We start from the raw sequence: 18,884 nt of genomic DNA on the forward strand, positions 1-18,884 counted from the left end.
GCAACGTGAGGCTTGGTGAGCAAGCAGCATGGCGGAGATGGACTTTATTATACATGGGGCATGTCAGCTACTGTTTTTATCATCATGGCAAAACGCCTATCCAAAGAAACTTGAGAAGAAGGGAGGTTTATTCTGGATAACTATGCAGGTGTAGTCCATGGTGCAGGAATACACAGAAGCAGAAGCACGAGGGGCTGGTCACATTGAGCATGCTCTCGGGAAACAGGAGCAATGGACCTGGTGCTGAACTGGCTTTTTCCTTTTCACTCAGGACCCTACCCAGAGAATGGCACCACCCATGTTCCCTGGAAGTCTTCTCTACTCAGCTAAACCTTTCTGGAAATACCCACACAGACACACACAGAATCTACCATGAATCTAAATCCAGCCAAGCTAGCAATGCAGATCCACCATTATAGGGCAACTGGAACACGAAAGGGTTGGTGGCTGGGGGCTGGGACCCAGGCATAGAGGCTTTTTAGCAGCAGTAAATTATGTAAAGTTCATTCTGTAGGCTGGTAAGTTAGAGCTTACATTTGACTTAATGGGCATTTTAGCTTGAAGAATTGAGTGGTTTCCTGTTATCCAAAGCATTTCAATGGAGCAGTGATTATGCTGGAAGACTGGAATCTTCAGGAGATGCTCTGAGGCCTTGTACTGTCTCTGCAACCGCATCTGTGACTGTCCTTCTGCTCCTCTATGCACTTGAGTCTCCCCATGGACACTTTGTCACCACAACCACAGGACCTTTGCACAAGGCCATTCCCAGAAACTCTTTCTCCCTCTGCTTAATAAATAGACCATTATCCAGATCTCGGCTGAGCGATTGTTTCATTCTCAGAATTTCTCCCAATCCTCACTCCAACCTAGACCCACTCACATAGTGTCTGTAAATATCTGTTTGTGACTCCTTAATTGCTTTTCCTGTCTATCCTTGAGGACAAGGACTCTCTTGTTTATAGTTTTATCTTTGGTGCCTGGTACAAGGCAGATATCCACCAAAGTGCTTATTTTAAAGACAAAGAGAAAGAACTGGACTGGAGGGGTTATGTTTTGTACAGTCTTCCTCTCGTGCAGTGGTTTTCAACCTGTAGGTTGCAACCCAGTTGGGTGCCGTAACATATATTTCTATTACAGTTCATAACAGTAGCAAACTTATAGTTATGAAGTAGCAATGAAATGATTTTATGGTTTGGGGAAGGGTGTCACCACAGCATGAGGAACTATATTAAAGGGTCACAGCACTAGGAAGGGTGAAAAACACTGCCCTAGTGATCAGTCTAGATCTGGAGGAACGACTAGTCGTTTGTTCCCAGAGTCTTCTCCACTGGGCTCCAGGATGGGAAAGGGTCCTGCTGCTTTCCATCAGCTAATTAAGAGCAAGGTCTGGTCTTCAATCAGAAAGGCAAAAGAAAGATATTGCATTGAGTGATGATGTCTGGTTGAGAGGCAGTAAGTTTCAACCCCATGTGAATGAAGGGGTTAACATTCAAATGACAGAAGAGCCTGGAGAAAATTCCCTTGTTACAGTGGTCTCTGAAACTGGAGGGTTAGAATGAGTGGGTTGATGAATCTGTCCTCCTTTCCTGCTTAGGACTTTGAGACAAGCCCCACAGGCGGAAAAATTGGAGCAAATTATCTCTCAACTAGCTTCCAAAGAGTGTTTATAAGTTCTCTGTCTCTGGACGAAAGCAAAGAAGAAAACCAGAACCTTTCCTGCTCCGCTTGATGTATGCAATCTTGCTGCAGGCTGAAGATGGTTCTGAGGGCAAGGTGGTGCTGTGTCTTGGCCCACTCTCCTACCATTAGATGATGCTCATGAGGCCTTCTCTGCTAGAGAAAGGGCACTCTGTAGGGCACTTCCTGTTTTAATCTGGTAATGCTTTGTAAACCCCATGAATCAAATTTACCAAGCTCTAAAGATTGGGGCAAATTTTATGAGCCATCCAGGGCTATTTGTTTTCTATCTCCTTTCTTCCTTCTCTCCAGGGAAGAGTATACTCAGGGGAACCTTCACAGAACTAGCCAGAAGCCATGATGGCAAATAGGACTCAATTATCTCAGGGCAAGGAGTGGCGTGCCTTCTTCTAGCCAGATCCCTCTATAGCATGAAATTATGACTGGACAGAACTGTCTAAACAGCCAGCAACCAGATTCAAGTCCAGTAGTTGGGACCGAACAAACAAGGTGTTATTTTTAATGTAAATAATTCCTGGGGGATGTACCTAGATCCACACACTTGTGGAAGACCAGGCTGAGACCGCTTCATTCTACCCTGCCCAAGTATCTCCAGTGTGTCACTGCACTGTCATATCCTGCATGCAGATTTCTTTTCTGAGGCGCAAAGTTTTTTGATTGAAAAATAAGCAAAATACTATGTGGAAGCACAAGCAAATGGGAGAGTTTTAGAAATCATTTGACTGATTAAGTCAATAGGCTTCATCACCTCAATTATACAGCCTCATAGACTTGTCGCCAGCTACAGAGCATTTGAAATGGCACTGGCTAGATCATCACAGTCCACTTAGTTTCATTTTCATGAGACTATTCCAGTTTCAGGCTCCAAACCTAAGTTAGTTATCTACAAGCGGCAAGTCTGAGAAATTGTACTTCTGTTAAAATGATTTGGTAACGTACAATTTCAACATGCAGATGCTCAGAAGAGGACAACTGAGTAATGTGTGGAACCTAATGGGGCACATGCTTATTCCATGTTGAGGCACTCCAACAGAAAGGACTTTCTACATGGAAAGATCTGGGGTTGGGCAGGGGCAGTACTGACATCTACACTTTAATCCAGGGAAGATTTGTCCTCATGGAATAAAGGCTTAGCTTTCCAACCCTGTGTGTTTAGTCATACAGTTTCTGGGTGCCTTCTTCCTTCGAACACTAGGTGATTTGATCAAGTGAAGCTACACCAAATTCAAATCCTTGAACTCCCCAAAATTTGTGATGCTTTCAAGCCCTGGTTAGGATAGAAGTACTGATGTTAGAACAGGACCTAAGGCAAAACTTGGTTTATTAAGCACTGTCTTCTTCTTTATGCCTCTGGAAAGAAGGCAATAAAGCCCATAGAGAAAGCTGCAGCTTAGGGAGGGATGTGGCACCAAACCAGGATGGGTGATAAAAAGACAAGAGAAGGCAGCAGTATTCCTTTATACAAAGCAGTCTGAAGGAGCTTATCATGACAAGTGTTCAGAGCCATGAGCACAGCGTTGTTGGTGAGATTGCTATGAATCTCAGTCAGTCGATCAGAAGATGATGGCAATTCTCCAAGTGAGAGATGGTAACCCAGGATTACACTTAGGCCTCAATTACCACGCAGATAAAGGTATACATTCCAGATTATTAGAACTATTGGGCTTGGGATGGAGATACTGGAGTCAAGATGGTAGACATAGTCTTTGAGACCTCTAAGACACTGTCCAAGTAGTGGGATATGGCTTGGAAATTAGTGATTTGGGAGATCACATCTAGACAGTGCAGAGTAGAGGAGTCAGGACACAGTGAGGGTTCATCTCAATTATCAACTTGACTAGAGTTGAACTCACCAAGGAAGCACACTTCTTAGAAGTGTCAGTGTGGGTATTTACAAAGATGTTTAACTGAGTATAGAAGATCCACCCTGGATAAGAGTCATACCACCCATGGGCTGGAGTCCCAGACTGAACAAGAATGGAAAACAAAGATGTTCATGAGTTCTATACCCTTCATCCATTCCTTTCTGATCATCAAGAAGCGAGAAGGCCTAGCCCGATCCTCCTGCCACTTCGAACTCCCTCAAGGCTTCACCACCATGACTAGATTGTCAAGCCATTACTTGTCAGGCATTTTGTCACAGTCTGGGAGAAGTCACCAATACAAAGGCAATGGTTCGTAATGGTTAGTTAAGAACAGGAACATAGAAGTACCATCTCCTTGCAGGGTTTCCCTGGACAAATACCTTCTCTCCCTCTCAACTTCATGCTCTGTTCAGTGGAGGTAACTATAGTTTTTATCTAATGGAGTTATTATAAAGATTAAATATTGCAGTATACGCAAAATGCCTAAAAAGTGCATGGCACTCTGAATAAATTGCTATTAAAGATTAAAGATGCTAATTAGTCGCCAAGTGCCAGTGTCAGGATCAAAACTTCTTCTCTCTGTATTTTGTCCAATGTCCTATGACCTCAACCACCTCATCTGGAACCTTGAGCCATTCCTGGGCTCCTTGTCTAGGAAGTAAGAATGACACATGCTATGGTCAACTGCCACAGTATTGTTTTATTTTTATTCATTTTTTTTATTCTTTTCACATATAATACATACTGATTGTAGTTTCCCCTCCCTCCACTCCTCCCAGTTCCCCCATCTACCCTCTCCCCCAGATCTACTCCCCCTCCATTTCCCTTCAGAAAAGTGCAGGCCTCCCCAGGATATCAACTGAATATGGTATAACAAGCTACAATAAGACAAGGCACAAACCTTCATGTCAAGGCTGACAGAGCAACCTAGTAGGAGGAAAAGGGTCCCAAGAACAGTTAAAAGAATCAGAGACAATCTCCCTCCCCCATTCCCACTGTTAGGAATCCCACAAGCACACCAACCTATGCAGCCATAACATATATTCAGGGAGCCTAGGTCAGATCCAGGCAGGCTCTGTGATTGTCCCTTCAATCTCTGTGAGCCCCTATGACTGCTTCTTAGTTGATTTTGAAGGCCATGTTCTTGTGGTATTCTTGACCCCTCTAGATCCTACAATCCTTCTGTCCCCTCTTTCACAGGATTCCCCAAGTTCCACCTAATGTTTGGATGTGGATCTCTGCATCTGCTCACATCAGCTGCTGTGAAAACTCTCTGAAGATGATTGGGCAACATTCTGACCTATGAGTATAGCAGAATATCATTAGTGATCATTTCATTGACTTTTTTTCTTCTTTCAGTTGGGTTGGTCCTAGGTCTCTGGGCTATCCAGCCTCTGCTTCCTGGCCATCCACAGTGCCAGGCATGGGCTCCCACTCTTGGCAAGGGCCTCAAGTTAGACCAAGTCATTGGTTGGCCACTCCCACAAGCTCTGATCCACCATTATTCTAGCACATCTTGCAGGCAAGACAAAATAAAGTGTAGGTCAAAGGTTTTCTGACTGGGTTTGTGTCTCAGTCCCACCACTAAAAGCCTTGCCTGGTCACAGAAGAGGCCCAGTTCAGGTTCTATAATCCCTGTTTCTAGGAGTCTTCACTAGGGTCACCATTGTAGATTCCTAGGAATTTTTATTGCACTAGGTTTCCACATTGTTCCCTCCCACTCAAGTCCTCCAGTTTTAGTCTTCCCTTCCTGTATTCTCTCCCTCCATCCCTGCTCCCTAACTTGATACCTCTTGTTTCCCTCTCCACCTACCCCCAGTCCACTGGCAGAACCTGTTCTATTTCTCCTTCCCAGGGAGAAACTTGTGTCCCTCCTTGAGCCCTCCTAGAGAGACTAAGAAACAAAGACTGCTAAGGTATTTGTAAAATACTTACAACTGTGTTCAACATTCTAAGGTCTATGAAAGGTTTGTAGTATAAAAATAATACATTTTTTTTCTTTAGTAACAAAATTACTTCCTGTGAAAACTAGCTCTATTGCCTCTAAGCTGAGCCTGGGAGGATGGAGGAAGTTAGCAAGGAGTGTTTTGCTCTGCACCAGGAAGTCAAGACTCCTAAGTGCTCTTTGACAGCTGAGTGGAGCTAAGTCACCCTGGAAAGGTACCTGAGCTCTGGAGGCAATACATAGAGATTTCAAGTCTTCCAATTCTACAAATCGCCAGTGACAGTGGCCAAATCTGACATGAGCTGAAAGTACACCCTTAAAAGAAGTAAATGATGTTCTACAAAAGGAACATCTTTGGAAGATGGGAGAATGGGGGGTGGAGTGGGGAGAGATCTGGCTAGGAGAAGAGAAAAAGCCAAGGTCAAAAGAAATCTGGCTCCTGAACTCCTAGTCTCTGATCCTCTGGTGGACCACTTGGATTTGTTTATGTAGTTGAGAGTCTCTGGGGTTTTGGTTGTTTTCTTATTTCAAAATCCAACACAGCAGGGAATGAGGTTGATGCTTCTAGTCTCATTTCATCTGTAAGAACGGAGCACAGGGTTTTAAATCTCCCCTCTGCCCTCACTCCCAACATTGCTCAGATGATTCAATGGCTCATAAGAGAAGTAATTTTGAGATAATGACACAAAGGCGGCAATTAAAAAATATTGCTTGTTTCAGGGCCTATAAATTGGCTGTTGGAAATTGAGGACAGAATGTGTTTTCTAATCTACTGAAATGATATCTTATTGCAAGCTGGCGTGGTAATTACTGTATTTGTACAGTACTGGAGGAGCCCCAGCCTGAGTTTGACAGGGAGTTGATTAAATCACCCAGGTGTAATTGAAGGCTTTGATTGCATTGCCTCTGAGCTGATCAGTTTTAGTAATAGCCTGGTTTTACTCTGTCATGTGCTCTTAGAACCCTCTGTGGGAGTGCAGGTCCTTCCATCCCCCTCCTAGACCTGCTGCATCCCTGTGGAAAAAAAAAGAAAAGGAAAAAAAAAAAAACAAGACAGCTTCTTAGTGCAGAGAAAACCAGAGCTGGCAGACACCATCCTTCACTGCGGACCTGGATGACATCATCCAGACAAAAGCAACTTGTTTTTCATTGCCTGCTTTGTTTCTTCAGATGGATGGAGAGGGCTCAGACTGCAGCACACACAGATGCAATATCAAGCTATTATGTCCAGGATAAACAGGAAATGGAATTAAGCTCATTATTTGTTCATCAGGTGATTGCAAAAATAAATGTTTTTTAAAAACCAGTTTTCAGGAGAAAAAATTTAATTCACCTGTCTTAAATGCATTCTGTAGGTCATATTTTAAGAGAAACACCATGAGTCTGTCTATACAGGGAAGATCCTTGGAAATGTTGATGTTTGTGATGGTCAGTAGTAATTATAAACTTATTGAGTTCATAATCTTCCTGCTGCCAGGAAGGAATACTTTAATTTGGAGGCTACTGCAGCTGCAAAATGCAAGTAATGTCAGTATATAACTATGTACCTATCATACCTGAGGCCTAACAGAAATTATGATGAAGGTGGTGACCAATCCATTCTCATTGCAGGATTAGCAAGTGGAAGAATACATGAGCCCATGAAAGAAATGGGGTGAAGATGTAGGCATTACAGAAGGCTCCTGTGTGGTGATTGTGAGTCTGTGCTGTTTGTAGTGATGTCCCAGTTAATGGGAAGGTAGTGACAATGTGGTTCAGGATAGCCACGTGAGTCTCACCATATTTACTTAGCTTCGAAATGGACACTGAAATGATAATCACTTTCTAAAGTTCAATTTCTGTTAAATGAGTAGAAACGGGTTGTAACAAATTTTATTATTACAGATTTAAGGGGAGAGAAGAAACATAAAACATGAAGACCAGTTGAGCATCTTCACTTAAAGTAAATGGAAGCTGATCCTTTAGTTCTGAACCTGATTTCATGAAGTGATGGTACTCAATGATATTTACTCTATAAGAAAATTGGAGATAAAATATTATATATATTTACTAAAATTTGAGGGAATTGTAAACACCTTTTTGGATTTTTTAAGAGGTGCCAAAGAAGGAAGTGCATAACATTATTTATATGGGTCTGCTTTTTCTGAGCTTTAACTTAATAAGTGACAAGCTTCAGCTGTCAATCAGAAACCAGCTGGAACACGCTTATACTATGCTCAGGCCATCTCTGCCACACTAATTATAGAAATCTTTTTATCTTCTCACATTTATTCCTGATCCCGCCACACGTTAGTAAGTTCCATGTGAATTATACTGAAAGATGCTACTGTTGGAGCGCCATGTCGGGAAACTGACTTAAAATAAACAAACAGGCTGGAGAGCCAGCTCAGCCGTTGATGAATGCTGCTTTTGCAAGAGACCCTAAGTTCATTTCCCAACACCCCTGTCGGAGGTTCAGAACTACCTATGAGTCCAGCACCAAGGAATCTAACATCCTCTTCTGGCCTCTGTAGAAACATAACATACAACACACACATACACACATGAAAGCACATACCCACACACATACATAATTTTTTTTAAAAAAATTGCCTGAAAGAGACAGAGATCAGCTGAACTACCTGGAAGAGAATCCTCTCACCTGTTGAATAACTACAGCAGACAGCCTCAATCCCATGACATGACTTTCTGTGACAAACCATGAGAGTCCAAGTTATAGGAAAATGAACAAATCATTCACTCATGGTGGAAACAGACTCAGATGGGAAACCTCTTTGTCAAAAGGTACTGATAAGTAAGCAGTACCTGACCTTAAAATAGGTTCCCCATCTCCACATCCCATGAGTTTCCATGGTATAACTTCAGAAACCACCCACACTCTCCGTCATTTCTTCTAAATAGTTTATCAGCTACGTAACCTACTCTATACTTCACCTATCCTCTATTGCTACTTACAACATGTATAATTGACTCCTGGTTTTCAAATTCTGTTCTGGACATACACTTGGGTTCACCCACTTTCTGCTTAGTATTCTATCATGAGCTACCCCACCCTCATGAGAAATCACAGGAACAGAAGTTGTATAACATTTTCCTCCATGCATTATATTCTGCAGGGAAACATCATTAACACTTAGGAAGTAAGCAACTCAGAAGACTCAGGAAGTCCCTGAAACTGACCAGATATACCAAGTCCTTCCCTCCTTGAACATTTATATGCCTCAAGGACTAGGGAGAGACACTTCCTGACCAACAGAGCTGTCTGGAAGAGTCAGAGACTTGCCAAACAGCCTGAACAAGAAAGAGACCTATGGAGCTACTGTTGAGCTGCCTAGAAGAGTCAGAGACAAGGCAAGCTGTCTGGAAGAGACAGAGGCCACAAACTGACTGAAAGAGACAGAGGTCAGCTAAACTACCTGGAAGGGAATTCTCTAACCTATTGAGTTACCTGCAAGTTGTACAGTAGGTTCCTGGGTTCCAGCTTTTGTATGCTGTCACCCATGCTTAGCTTAGGTTTTGGTGATATAGCTGCTAGGTTATTTTTACTCCAGTAAATGACCTCTCACTCATGCTCCAGTAAATAACCCTGACAAAATTCTCTGCTTTATCAAGTTGGATTTAGTCTGTTATCGGTTCCTTCTCTGGAAATAATAGACATTTGTTTTTGTTTCCCCAGGGATGATGTCACATGACATTTTCCGATGATAAGACTGTCAGTCCTGAGTTTTATATTTCAAAATGAAACTGCATTTCAAAAATGAAGAGAAACAAACATTTCTCAGATAAAGGAAACCCAAGGGAATTTGTTACCACAGACATACCCAAGTGAATAGCTAAACCTAAGTTACAGGGAGTTACTGAAAAAGAAAGGCAGGGTTTTGTTTTGTTTTGTTTTGTTTTGTTTTGTTTTAATGACTCCTCAAATATTTTAAAGAAAAAAAATCCAAAAATACAGGTACATTCAAGAGACTTCTTCCTCTCTCGTTTCCTGAATTTTATTCAACATGAATTACCATATGTCTGATATGACTGTCAATATATGTAAAGAAAGTATTCATAGCAACCATACTATATGTGAGTCCAGCATGAGGCAAGGAAGATCTCTGTAGTTTATTCAGATTGATAACGTGTTTCCATTCGTAAGCTCTGGTGAGCCAGATGTGTGTAAATACAAAAACAAAAACAAAACAAAAAAACCATGATATCAAAGAGGAATCCTCATGGGAAGTTAGGAAAAGTCAGAAAGAGGGGAAATGAGAATTAAACCAAAGTTGCAACCTCGAGTCTTCCCACAGTGATAGCTGTACTTTGTACAAGGTCAGCTGCTCTAGTCACACAACACCATTTCTATTATTCTGATTGCATTTCTATATTTGCTTACGTGTACATGTGCATATGTTTATGTGTGTGGGCTCATGCAAGTCACCAGGCTCACATGGAAGTCCTGGGACAACTTGTACTCAAGCTAGTCCTGAAGCAAGATCTCAGAACTGAAGCTTGCTTCTGGCAGAGAGCACACAACCTTCTCAGTGTAGGGCTTGAAGCTGGATCATTGGGCATAGTAGTGGGTACCTCTATCCACTGAGCCATCTCACCAGTCCTTGTTTTCTGAGACATGTCTTTCTGTATGTCATCAGACGGCCTCACACCTATTCTGTATCCCAGCCTGGCCTTGAACTTATGACAGTCAGTCCTCGAGCCTCATTTTCCCTAGTGCTGAGGCAAGGGCTACCATGTCCAGCTCCATATATATAGAAGTCTTAAAGGGAAAAGTTAAAAACGTAGAGAACATAATAGTGACTGTTTGGGTTCAGGAGTAGTGAAAAGAGGTGAGTGGTTAGAGCTATACAGAAGGGGTCCCCAAATGTAGCGGCTGGTGTTCTCATGCTAATTGTGTTACTCAAAAAACCTGTTTGCAGTGTCCCACACATAGGTAAAAGAAGCCTGCCCCAGTTGGCTATGATTGGGAAATAAAGTTGCTAACAGCCAATGGTTGGGCAGAGGGAGACAAGGATGAGATTTTAGATTTCCCAGACAAAGGACAAAGGGAAGAGGAAGGAGAGAATCACCGTGACCGAGAAGTAGAAAGATAAAACTTAAAGGCCTGCTGACAGGTAAGATTCTGTGTAAGTGACCCTAGGGGTCATTCCTGTTATTGGGTCTGGGGTGGCAGAGATAAAAATATAGATTTAGCAAGTATTAATTCAAGAATACTGGAGGGGAGTGTGTGATAGCTGCCAGGAGGTTTGGAAGTGCCCAGTCATTGAGGTAGTTAGGCATATCAAAATATAAAGATGTGTGTAGTGAGTGTGTGTGTGTGTGTGTGTGTGTGTGTACATTTTTGTTCAAGAATCCAGTGAACTCTGGTGGGTAGCTAGAAGAGTGATCACCCACCAGGAGCCAGAGCAGATTAACAATTGGCTGCTACGCCCAGTGGCTTTGGGGGTGGCACACCTAAATCTTAATCTGCAGGGTGGTGATATAAGTGTACATGTGAGAAAATGACAGGAGTAGCTTCCTCTACAGACACACGCATATACACACACACAAGCTATATACACACACAAGCTATACACACACCACACACTCATATATATATATAAACTCTACAGACACATCCATACAAACTATATACAGTAGAAACTATACACACACCAGACACATATACATACAAACTATACACACACATACACATGCAAACTACACACACACATATACACATACAAACTATACACACATACAAACTATACAATCACATACACATACAAACCACACACACAACACACACAAACTATATACATACAAACTAACACATCACGCATAAACTGTATTCAATACAAATTATACAAAAACCATATATACACACTGTCCAATCTATATTCCATACAAACCACATATACACCTACAATAATCTATTCTTCATATAAACTATATACACACATATACTACACACAACTCATACTAAATCTAAATCGTATACAGACACACACCACATGCAATTCACTTGATATAAACTATACATAGACAAACTATTCACACACAAATTATACACAAAACAAATTATTACACATAACTGTACATTTGTACAGGAGTAAGTATTTTACACAGTCTATAGTACAGATTGTATACACACAACACAAAAAGCATACACATGTACTATGTATACAAACTACACGTATGCATGCATTATACAAATGCAACACACAGAAACTATCTGCATAAACACACGCACACACACGTACTTGTGTGTGTGTGTGTGTGTATGTATGTGTGTGTGTGTTCTCTGCAGCAGCAGCTCTTTAGCTTTGACATGTAATAGAACAGCTGAGGAGAGTGATGATAAAGGATGCAAGGACTTCCCTCTGCTGTCCCTGGAGCTTACTGTGAGACTAAGTTTTCAATATATAAGAAGTTTTATTTTCTTTGTCTTTTTTTTAACTTACTGCAGAAAATAGCAGCCAGTTAGGGACTTTATTTTAGTGTGCTGGCTCAAAACCTAGAGATAAGATGGGAAGGGGAGAAAAAACTGAATCCCTGTCATGCCTTCCAGATTTGAGTTTGATTTGAGAACTTGCATGGGGAATGGGGGCTGTAAAGCCCTCATTTGGCACTTTGAGGTTGTTTGTACTGGAAAAAAACAAAATACTTGTGAAAGCCTCACAGGCTGCTTCCAGATTGCTCTGAGCTAAGCCTCAGAACACCATCCACACAAAGATTTAACCAGAGGTAACTCAGTGAAGGCAAAAAACGGGGACTAGCAGTGAGAAACACTTTCCTCACAAAAACATTTCATTTTCTTGGGACTGTGTGCTTCCCAATGCTCCACCCCCCAACAAGACTCAGTTCTGATATCTAGTTATGGCTGTTGAGACTTTCTGCACTTCATTTGTTTTCCTTTTGCAGGAACATGGAAACTCTAAAAGGGAACTGAGAATGGACTCAACTCTGTGGCTAGCTCTCGAGAACATTCTGTGTACCTATGTGCTAATGAGGCTGCCTGAGCCGCCATCACAGCAGATCAATTACACTGGCTCTTCCCTGGAGAAAGGGCACCCATAATATTCTTATATAAAAAGGACGTCCAACTGTCGTTTGTCATTTCCCACCCCCACCTCACCAACTGTGCAAGAGGTTGTAGGTTTCAGCTGGTGCAGCCTGACCCTGCTCCTCTGTAGTCCAGTCTCTTCTTTGGCAGAGGCAACTGGCTTTCTTCTGCTCCATGTGTCTTTCCCCCAGGCTTCGTTTCTGGGCCATTGGGAGATGCCCTGGACTCTCTTCCTTGGTTCTTGCAGTGGAATTGGGTTCTTCTTTCTGTTAACATTACAATGGCTTAGAGAGAGTAAAGGGAGCCTTGTTGTAGCTGAGGCAGACACTTCTGTAGGTCTCTTTCTCCCCACTGCTCTGCCGTTCCTTTTTCCAAAACAGTCTTGCCATAAGTCTTCCTATGGAAGGAAGAGATGGTTGAAGGACGTATGTCTCCTTCCTGTTCCAAGTCTACATTGGTTTCTACTCATACCCTAAATTCATGGATATCCCTGGGTATAGAGAATCTATAAAATGCAGCCTGCAGCTCCTCGCCTAAGCTAGACTTAAGCTTCAAATAGATGGCAGCTATATGTGCTGTCGGTGGTATGGGAGCGAAAGAAGAAGGGCTGGAAGGGGGAGAGGAGGAGAGGAGGAGAGGAGGAGAGGAGGAGAGGAGGAGGGGAGGAGAGCATGTACTAAGGAACAGTGTCTCTCACACTTCTGGTAGCTCCATGATTCCTCTAGGATATAGAGTCCCAACTTCCACCTCAGTAGCACTTTTGGTCCTGGAGTGAGAACAGGGGTCCATTCAAGTGAGACGGGAGCAATCTTTGGATATAAGAGGGCTCAGTTATTTAGTCAACCATCACTACTCTAGGTTGTGGCTGACTTTGAATGGCTAGTGTAGAAAGAGCAGCCACCAGCAGGTCCATTTGGGGACCACATGGCCCTACATACTCCAGAGTTCCTCCATTCTCCCAAGGCCCCCAGGTTTGAAGGCTGACATTCTTCTGTTTTCCAACTTTGGAGACCACAAAGTTGAATCAAACAAGAAAGAACCAGAGGGTTGGAAGGAGATTACAAGAAGGAAATGAACAACAGAATTAGGAGGGCTGTCTGTCTTCAGAAACTAGACCAGTGTCTGCCCCACTGAGCCTGATCAATGTGTCTTAGCTGACTTGAATTTCTTGAGAGCTGAGGCCGTTATTCTGATTTAGTCTCCCATGCCACCCTTTCATCCCAGTGTGGGACCCTGCCAGGTGCTTAGTAAGGAAGCTTTTCTTCTGGAAACCTCAAGGACAAATGAACCAGACACCAAAAATTAGATCAGGATTTTGCTTCCTTGCCCACTTTAAATACAAGATAAGATGTTCTTTTTTAGACAAATAAACCAGATTAAATTTACTAAATTATTGTATCAACAATAAATACCATGTTATGCCAACACAAAACATGTCTTTGTTGTTTACTTAATCTCTCCACTTTGCACAGATTTCAAATAAAGTTAAACAGATGTCTTTTAGCCCCATTTTATTCTCTTCAAAAATATAGACTTCAAAAAATATCCATTTATACTTTGAGAGCATTTGTTGAGTCTCTCTCTCTCTCCCTCTCTCTCTCTCCCCTCTCCCCTCTCTCTCCTCTCTCTCTCCTCTCTCTCTCTCCCCTCCCCTCCCACTCTCCCTCTCCCTCTCTCTCTCCCCCTCCCTCTCCCACCTCTGTCTCTGTCCCCCTTCCCCAGTCTCACTACTTAGCCTAAGTTGTCTCAGACTATGTAGACAAAACTAGCCTTGAGAGCCCAGGCAATCCCCCTATCTCGATTTCCCAAGCGCTGGGATTGTAAGAGTGAGCCTGCACATTTGGTTCTGACCAGCTGCAGACTCATCTCGTTTTCTATTCCATCTCCCCAAATGGTCATGGTTTATCAATAACAAAAATATGTACAGATCTTTATATAGCATTACTGGATACATGGTATAGCATGAACTATTATATCATAAAGTGAAGCTTTTATGTTTTACAAATAATTTTTCACTTTCATTACCTAGAAAATTTACAACCTTAGGAGGAAGTAATTTTTATTTTCAATATTTTATGAATGAAGACACTAAGGCTTAGGGGGCCACCTAAACTGACAACTGAAATGAAGACCCAAGTTCAGGCTCCCGACTCCAGGCGTGTCATAGAACTACCCTCTTTGTGCTTGGTGTATAAAACCTCCATCCTTGCTATTGAAATTACTGTGGCTGTGCTAAGCCGGTAGAGTGCTTGCCTTGGGTTTCATTCCAGCACTGCATGAACTGGACCTGATGGTGTACACTGGTAATCTCAGCACTTAGGAGGTTGAGGCAGGAGGATGAGAAGTTCAGTTATCCCTAGCTATAAAGAGAGTTTGAGGCCAGCTTGGGCTACTAGAGATTCTCTCTCTGTCTCTGTCTCTCTCTCTCTCTCTCTGTCTCTCTGCTTCTCTGTTTCGCTTTGTCTCTCTGTCTTTGTCTCTCTGTCTCTGTCTCTCTGTCTCTCTCTGTCTCTCTCTGTGTTCTCTCTCTCTTTCTCGCACGTGCACGCATGCACACACACACCATACACACACAATCAAAGTTGTTCATGAACATTGATCCTGGAACATTCAAACACACTAATCTTTGTACAGTGTTCCAGGCATTGGGAAAGCACCAGGGAGAAGACCTGAGCGCTCTTTCAGAGTCTTCTAGGCCTGTGCAACCAGACAGTCATCCATAAGGCCAGACTTATTTTTAATTTAGGTCACTGATTTGGTTATTTAAAGTTCCACCATGACTATGCTATTATGTATTCTTAGTCTTCAGAAGTACACAAGTCTGATTCGTTGTCCCAGAGTGCAAGGTGAAGAGACACTGGTTCCAGGTTAAGATCTAATGGACACTTGCTGTAGAATCCAAAATTCTCCTCTCCCATTGGTTCTCTTGGTTCTCTCTGCAGCTCATTGGCCAGTAGGAAGCAAAGCATGAACATGGGTAATATTCTAAAAGACTCTTCTAGGACAGTTATGGCGCTTTAGAGGGACAGCTCTGTCCCTGCCAGACATAGTTACAGAAGGATGTCAAGAGAGAGGAGGTAGAGGCATCATCACAGAGAAGGACTTTTGTATTCTAAGAACATATTTTTCCTATGGAGCAGTCCCGTGTAGAGGAGAAGTGAGCTCTTCAGAGATGACTGGATTGTCTCCTCTGACATTGTTCCATTTGTTAATTAGTGTTTCAGCATGCCCTGCATGCCAGACTGTGTGATAAATTATAGGAGTGAAGTACTGAATTAAAATCAGAACTGAACTCAAAGACTTCTTTGGTTCCTGGCAGAGAGAAAAGGGAATGGAGTTTAAATAGGATAATGGTTCAAAAGAGAACAGAAAATGCAGATAAAAAAATTTTGATTGACAGTTGCCATGGTGAGAGGGTGAGGGGCAGTCCCAGCCAGTCCTCAGGTAGACTGAGGATGCCTGAGAAGGTCAGGGAGAGATTGGTCTTATCTGACAAGAGTGGTTGCTACTTGAAAGTAATGTGGACATTGCTGAGTCAGACTGGGATTAAATCAAATTACACATTCAACCAATAATGCTTCTTACTCACCAGGAAGTGGGGACACAGAGAGAGGCCAGATGAGTTAAAAGAGACATTTTCCCCTCTGCACATCTGTCTTGAATACAATTTGCTATGAATTTGAGATTTTGTGAATGTATAGAAGGCACCTTTGAATCCCTGTTCATATCATTTCAGCCTTTATTGGAAGTCACAGGCAGATTGCCTAGGCATATGGTTAGCTTCCCATGTCTCTTGGCTAGTGTACCAACAGCCACAGAATGTGCCCTGCCTGAAAGTGGGCGGGACAGAGCCATGACCTCAGGAGCAACTCTGAGCAGCCAGTGAGAAACTGGAGCTGGTGGATAATTCTCCAACTTTCTTTCCTCAGGGGACAAATCCCAGGGGTAGTCTTAAGAATTCCATGAAAATTCTGCCCTCAGCCCTTTGTTCCTGCATTTTCTTGCAATGACAGAGACCCCAACCACACAATAGGCTGCTCTGCCGTGTGGGAACACATGCCTGAGACCAGACATCACACAAACCCTGTTACTGGTGCTACCTACAACTCTGCAGACCACAATGTGTGTCTGTACAATACTAGCCCTTCTCAAAGGCTACAACACAATTTCCCTTGTACCACAAAACTCTCCGGGAGCTGTGGGGTTGTATCAGGGGGTACGGCATTACTGTTATCCTCAAAGACTGGCCTTTCAAAGTAGGAGCTAGTATTTAACTGAGCTTGACGCCAACCCCCCTAAAAAAAACCAGGTGACAGTTTTCCTGAATCTTCATAATGCCTATCTTCTCTACATGTGTCTTACAAGTCCTTGAGCAAACCACGAGCCATTGTTTGTCCTGCGTGAACAGTATAAGGTCACCACCAGTGATCCTGTATGTGACAGTGAGGCCATACAGCTGCCTAATGAATTACCTGATTGTAACAGGAGAGTGGTCACCATCCTGTGGACAAACTGTGCAGACTTCAACCACATGGTTTCAGTACTGTGGTCAGCTCTACACAAACTCTGTCACTCATGCCTTAATTCTAATTGAAATGGAAAACAACTCACCTGCCAAATCAGTATTAGCATATTGTGGTTATAAAGGCTTATCTACACGCTGTGGCTACAGCATACATCTGCAATAGCACAAGACTAATAAATTGCTCATTAAAGTAATTACTACCACCACTTTGTCTGCTGTTCGTCTTTATGAGAGGTACCAACTTCTGGCATGTCCCACAGGATGTGCCATTGTTCAGAGTTCCTAACTTGGGGCAGTTTCAAAGGTATCTGCTTGCATGCCCTACTGTGACAAATTTTACACTATAAGCCAAGGATATAAGTATGTTGATTTCAATTATCCAATCTGGAATTGGGTTATTTTTTACTGGGTAAGTTGCTGAGTCCACTAATAGTTCTGGGAAATACATTTTATTCAGAACTTCATATTACCTGATTCCCATAGGTGTGGAGGGGCCATGATATGCTTTGAATCTCCAGCCAAAGCTTAATGTTACACTGTCTCCAACAGCCCTCAATATGTCTAAATATTTTAATTTCTACAAAGTACAACCACCTAAGTAATTTCCAGAAGTACATTTTTGGGAGATTGAAGGGTCAGAATCATTTGTCTTGGCTCCTGGGTACTTGTCTCAGCTTTGGATTGATGATTTTGTAGGACTAGCTACCCTTGGTCAATCTCTTGCTTTTCCACTCATTTCTTCTGATCGGTTGTGGACGGGTAGCCTTTGCTAGCTTTCTGTCCATTGTATTCTGAAGATGACATGACTTTTTCCCCATTTCTGCCAGTGTCAAACCGCTTTGTCAATCACTATGATTATGGCAAAGTGGTGGTGGTTTTGCACCTGGCCCTTCTGAGGAACACATCTTTTCCTGCATCTCCTACCATCATTTCTGGTGTTTACTGGTGGCCTAATGGCTTTGCCTCTCCTCCTTCTGTGATGCATCCTCTTGTGGTGCGGAGTCCTCTGGTCTCACAAAAATGTATCCTCTGCCCCCTTCTTCAGTCTTCTACTCTAAAAACAAAATAACAATAACAAAACAAACAACAACAAAACAAACAAAAACAAAATAAACAAGAACACACACAAACAAAAACAAAAACAAAAAACAAAGACAAAGCCAACCAACCGACTTAATAAACAAAGCCAGCTCTTCATCCAGCATTGCTTAATTATTTGGCAAATGTCTAAGAGCCATGCTTGGGGCACATTTTCACATCTTCTGGGCTTCCTACCAGGATGGTAAATCTCACATCACAAGAAAGTAATCCCAGATCACTGAAGCCTTATCTGTCCAGTCTTGCCCTCCTGAGTAAGGACTTTGAAGTCCACTCCCAATGCTACAGCCTTTGTTCCTAGGGCACATGTTAGCTGCTCAATGAAAGGACTTGAGTATGGAATTCTGTCTACTGTCATCAAGCTCAGCAAAGTCCTGGTAGACTGGAGTTTATATGCTGGAATTTAACCCCAGTTATTAGCATGATACCTAGGACTAGAGTTAGGGAAGATCCTGGCAAGACACTGATACCTTTTACTGATACCTTTTGGGCTCCTTCAGTGTTCACCAGCAGAGTAAAAGTGGTTTATGGGTGTTAGATTTTGGCGCGCAGCTTAGAATAGTCAACACCAGACCAAACGGTTCCAAAGGGGAGGGGTTTATTCAGGGCAGAGGGCAAAGGTGGGGAGAGAAACGGGAGAAGATGGTGGAGAAAAAGGAGAGAGAGAGAGAGAGAGAGAGAGAGAGAGAGAGAGAGAGAGAGAGAGAG

Source organism: Grammomys surdaster, unplaced genomic scaffold (genome assembly GCF_004785775.1).
Source record: "Grammomys surdaster isolate TR1022 unplaced genomic scaffold, NIH_TR_1.0 138, whole genome shotgun sequence".
Lineage (NCBI taxonomy): Eukaryota > Metazoa > Chordata > Mammalia > Rodentia > Muridae > Grammomys > Grammomys surdaster.